Source organism: Nannospalax galili, unplaced genomic scaffold (assembly GCF_000622305.1).
Source record: "Nannospalax galili isolate Female #2095 unplaced genomic scaffold, S.galili_v1.0 scaffold914, whole genome shotgun sequence".
Lineage (NCBI taxonomy): Eukaryota > Metazoa > Chordata > Mammalia > Rodentia > Spalacidae > Nannospalax > Nannospalax galili.
Window position 1 is genome coordinate 917,403 of NW_008335360.1, and position 5,952 is coordinate 923,354.

Sequence of the window (5,952 nt, forward strand, 5' to 3'; positions counted from 1 at the left end):
AAAAGTGTGTACATATCTGCAGAGAAATAGAAGAAAGCAATTTGATTACTGAGTAATATAAATTAGACTGTAAAGTATATGGGTTTCTATTTCAATTTAAGGAAATTTAAAAGTTATAAAGTACATTATTTTATCAGAGATCATGTGCAAATAAAGAGAAAAATGCAATATAGTGGTGATCAGAAACAAATATTTATATATAGTTGGTATAGTGTAATTGTTAAGATCAGTGATGCAGTATTTCTGTAATACCATAAATATTAAGTGTTTTGTTCATTAATTTTCAAAAGTTTATAAAGTATAATGACATAAATCCATGTAAATATTAGATGCTGTAAATAAAGAAAATTCAGACCAATTAAAATAGATGACACAGAGTTATCAGCATTTATGAAAATATCTTAGTGACCAATAACTATTGCTAACCTGAATTAAGTGCTCATTTTTCTATGTGATAGTGTTTAATAACTAAGCTAAACAATCTAAAGTATATTCGTCAGCTTTGAAAATATAAAGACCTCTCTAGTGAAAACGGGAATTTTTTCATTGATGAAATATAGAGGCTTTCCATTTTAAAAAATAACAGGTTGTCACCTCCCCACAATGCATGACCCTGGGTTACATCATTGCAACAAAGAGGCCACCCAGTGATGCTATTGTTTTTGGTTACCCAAAGCATCCTTCTAAACAAGACCCTTCTGGAGAGTGCAACCCAGACTTGTGTCTCTGTGGACATCAGAAGGAAGGGTATGGGCATTCCTGAAACCCAAATCTCAGTGGGCACTTACTTAGTGCTTCAGATGACCATAGCATCACTGCAGTTCCAAAAGAAGGAAAAGTGGTGGATGCAAAGACCATCTTTATAGGACATACAGTGGTAGTAGAAGATATTTCCTGTCATCTGCTTCATGAGTCTCTGGGTCAGTTGCTGATGATCAGAAACTTCTGATTTGGGATACTTCTTCCAACAATACTCCCAAACCAAGCTATTCTGTTGATGCCCACACTGCTGAAATGAACTGCCTGTCTTTCAATCCTTATAGTGAGTTCATTGTTGCCACTGGATCAGCTGAAAAGACTGTTGCTTTGTGGGATCTGAGAAACCTGAAACTCAAGTTGCAGTCCTCTGAATCACATAAGGATGAAACATTCCAAGTTCAGTATTTTGGCTTCCAGTGATACTGACTGTAGGCTGAATGTCTGGGATTTGAGTAAATTTGGAGAAGAATGAACAGTCCCCAGAAGATGCAGAGGATGCCCCACCAGAGTTGTTTATTCATGGTGGTCACACTGCCAACATCTCTGATTTCTTCTGGAATCCCAATGAACCTTGGGTGATTTGTTCTGTATCAGAAGACAATATCATGCAAGTGTGGCAGATGGAAGAGAATGTTTATGATGATGAAGACCCTGAAGAAAGTGTAGATCCAGGAGGACAAGGGTCCTAGACGTGTCTGCCTTGTGATTTTAGACTCCCCTTGCTTTCCTCTGAATCCTGAGATTGAGTTAACACTAGTTTGGAGACATGGACTTTGTTCAGCTCTCCCTCTATAACAGGTGCCACAAGTAACGCTATAAGCTTAAGCAGTGAGTGTTTTCTAAGCCTTAACTAGGGGACTTAATTCAAAAAAGCCATAGACATATTGAAATTTTCCTCAGGAATGTTCTAGTAAAAACCCAGGTCTAAAATAGCTTCAGAAATGGAGCATAATAGCTGTAGTTATTTTTCTTCTTAAGCTATATGCCCAATTTTTAGAGTGAATAAGGAATAGAACCAAGTGAGATAGGTGTCTGAGCCATGAAGCATAAATGTTACAATATGTCATTTTATTCAGAAATTAGGGGAGGTTCAGGTCATACAGATTCCCACTGTACAGCACTCATGCCTGACTTTCCAGGATTCATTTTCCCATGAAGAAAAGTCATCTATTGGTTTCTTCAGTTAAGACTACACATTCCTCCTTCCCCATATATTTTGCTCGTTAGTGTATTTCTTGAGATGTTTTCATATCATTCTTTTCTTTTCTATGAAATGGGTTTTGTTGCATTTTTTTTAAACTTGGGACTACCGAGTTGTAAAGATGTGTTTTTACGTGGCAGTTCTACCACAGGTGAGCTGCAAGTTGAGAAGAGTGATTTGATAGTTTCTTTTTGTTTTTAAAATTCAATTAATCCAGGGCTGGAGAAACAGATCAGTGGTTAAGAGCACTGACTGCTCTTGCAGAGGACTTGGGTTTGATTCCCAGCACCCACATGTGGCTACAAACTGTCCTTAACTCCAGTTCCAGGGTAGTATGAAGCCCTTCTCTCTCCTCTGTGGCTTTACACCACATAGGTGCACTCATATACCTACTGGCAATATACTCATATATGTAAAATAAAAATAATAAATAAAATGTTTTTTAAAATTAAATTAATCCTTGATAAGAGTTGCTTTTGTTTTTTAAGGGTTAGTCCTTGACCACTATAGTTTGATATATGTTCATTTTGGTTGACCTGTCTCATCATCAAGTCTATTACTCTCCATGAGTAACTGTGTAAGTGTTTATAATGGAATAAATTGCTTTTTTACATAGAAAAAAAGAACAGGTATAGTAGTCATGATCTGCAGAATTTCAGATAAAAATTTGTTTTGGCACATGATGACAATCTATGATTTAATCAGTTCCAAAGAAGAACTTAAGCAGCTAGACAAAGGTTATAATGCTTACAAGATCTAATTTACTTTAAAAACTTTTGACTATATTTTATTACATTTTTTATATATTTCAATATATTTCTTTTTGTAAATTTGTGAATGAGTGTATGTATGGGTCAGATGATACCTTGTGAAGTCAGGTTGCTTGTAGGTCCCAGGGATCGAACTTAGGACATTAGACATGGAGACAACAGCTTTACTTGTTAGGCTATCTCATTAACTCTAAAATTTACTTTATAAGATCAACTGGTATGTATCAAAAGAATATAGGGCCTTCTCTCAAGCTATACTTTTAATTAAAGTTTTCTGCCAAGCATGATATAACTTAACAACCATTCAGTAGCTGAATGTTGAAAAAATTAATGTCAAAATAAGTCAATGGAAACTCATAAAAAGAACTTTTTCACATAGAAAAAAACCTGGGTATAGATGCAGAAATAGAAATAAAAATAGTCTTTCTTTTTGCCTATGATGGACATTAGTACCCACAACACATTAATAGGTTCAGTAGATACTGTGCTGGATAGCTTTAATTGCCAAATTGAGGTAGAGGGAACCTCAGTCTAGAAATTTCCTCCATTGGATTGACCTTCGGCCCTGACTGTGGGACATTTTCTTGATTGTTGAGTGGTGTGGGTAGGCCCAGTTCACTGTGGGCAGTGCTGCCCTTCGGGAAGTTGTTCTTTGTTTTATTAGAAGGAGGCTGAGCACCAGCCCTAGGAGCAAGCCAGTAAGCAGCATTCCTCCATGACCTGTTCTTCAGCTTCTGTCTCCAGGTTCCTGCCATGAGTTCCTACCTTGGGCTCCCCTAGTGATGAACTGTGGCCTGAGAGAGTTAAGCCCTATAAACCCTTTCCTCTCCAAGTTGGTATTGGTTAACGGGTTTCATCACAGCAAAAGAAAACTCACTAAGGTATTCTATCTTTGATAGGGTAGTGGGGACAGGAATTCACATGAGATGGATTCTCTAAACCTCACATTTAAGACTGATTCCACCCTCTTGACTTTATCAAAATCTGATTGATTACAACATATATGTATATATCTGTATTTCTTCATCAATGAAATGTGGTGGTGTTGACACTAGAAGGACTGCATTGAATCTTGTTGAATGTACCAAGAAGACTATAGAAATAATTCATTTTTCAGAGGTGTTGCTCAGCCTCTAAATAAATAATTTGCAGAGACAAAACAATCAGTTTTCATTAATCTATCACATTCATTTATTTTTATGTGCATTTGCACTTGTGTGGCTCTGGTATGGAGGTCAGAGAACAGCTTGTGGGAGTGAGTTGGCAGAGAGTACCTGTAGTCAGTAAGCAATCTTGAATGCCTAGCTTTGATCAAGTTCATACAAACCTTTCCAGAGATCTTGACTAATCAGATGTTGCAGGTGTCCTGAGGTCCTCCGAGTGGCGGTAGAGCCTTGGAGTCACGACACAGACACCGGGAGTCAAGTGAGAAGCAGGCAGTGGAGCAGCTGCAGACTCATTTATTGCGGATATGGGGCTCCCTTATATCCCCCCTCCAGGTGTCCCATTGGTCCATTGATAGGTCATGTCTGTTCCTCATTGGCTCTTTGTATCAGGCCATTTTCATATCAGACATCTCTATGTCTTTTGGTAGAACACAGGTTTGCCTCAGCCGGATGTTTTACCACGCTTGCTGCACACATGCTCTGGCCACCCAGGCTGCACTTCCTCCTACATACCTACCTTTGGGAATTGAGAGAAACATTTATCATATCTCATAGAAGTGAAGAAAATGAAAGAAATGGAATAAGTACTTCTAGGGCACTTATAATCTATGCAGTCGCTATTATATCTTTATACATGGATTGAAGGGAAATTCAATGTACATTTATGTAAAAATTTACAAGCTTTTCTAGAGAATTCTTTATTTTATTTTTGGAAGTATTAGATATTGAACTGAGTATGCACTCTACTACTGAGCTACAGCCCAGTCCTTAGAGAAATATGTTGACATAAACAAATTTCCATGTGAAGATTGTGTAGTGGGCCATTGGAGACAGTCTAGAGCCCTCCTGGAAGTTGATTGCTTAATAATCTTAAAAAATCCAAAAAAAATGTATACATTTTTTCTTTTACATCAATGGTCAATCAGTTTAAACAGTATGAACAATTTTATTTATATCTGGAATATTTAAACAAATGTATTACCTTCTAAACTTTTGGTTTTTAAGATCAGTTAGACCTTAGAGCTATAACCTCACAAAGTAGCTAGCTTTAACTCTAGTAGCTCTTAGCTGTGGATAATGATTTCTTCTGTTTTATTATGTTGGTATCAAACAAGATTCAGTTTGGAAAAATAAATGAAACATATTATAGAAGAAATTACACAATGATATATTGTTGTTTAAACTTTCTTCTAACAAGAATGTCTTCATTTGTGTAACAAATATTATTAGTAATATTAATAGAGACAAGAGATAAAACATGTTAGAAAATCAGAATTTTATAGACCTTGAAGGCATAACTAACTACTTTTTATTTTAGGAGGATTCATTGTCCATTTTCAATTTTTTAGAAAAATATAGATATTGTTTAATCATTGTTTTTTTCCCAGCTAATTATACTATATAGGACATCTTAGATATTCATTCAATCAAGGAACACCAGTACTAAAACTATAAAATATTATCAACATGGTTGTTATTAAACAGTGATGTCTTATGTATAATTTAGATTAAATGGAATTAACCTAAATCTTTGGGTATAGTACATAGAGTACAGTTAACTACAAATACAGCAGGAAACATAGTTAATCTCTATTTTTCAATGTTTATTTGTACTTTTTTAATTAGAAGAATCATTTCATTACAACAGCATTAACTTATTCAATAACAATTTTCTGAGCTAGTGTACATCTCTTTCAAAATTGGCTGTACATTTTTAGGTTTACAGTTGAATTACCACAGTTATACAATATTGTACTCAGTATAAACCCTATAAGACATAAGATTAAATGATGTTTTAACCTTTAAAAAAGATCTCCATTTCATTATTAAAATACACAGTTTCATACAGGAAAATTCATTTTAAGGCAATTGACATTGAGACGTTTTCTCATGCATTTCTAATCTCTATATATATGACTATTACTGGTCACAGTCGCTTACTTTCTGAGTTCCTTGGCATCTGAGTATGAATATAAACTCATCAGATAGACAGCCTTCCTCTCCCACTAGAGCCTCCATACTCTGCAATCCCTGCCACTGTCCACTGTGCTGTCAG

At 35.7% G+C, this 5,952-nt stretch overlaps 1 pseudogene; it reads left to right on the top strand.

The window, feature by feature from the left end:
• Window positions 1-607: 607 nt before the first annotated feature.
• LOC103731638 lies at window positions 608-1,448 on the top strand (annotated as a pseudogene).
• Window positions 1,449-5,952: the final 4,504 nt, after the last annotated feature.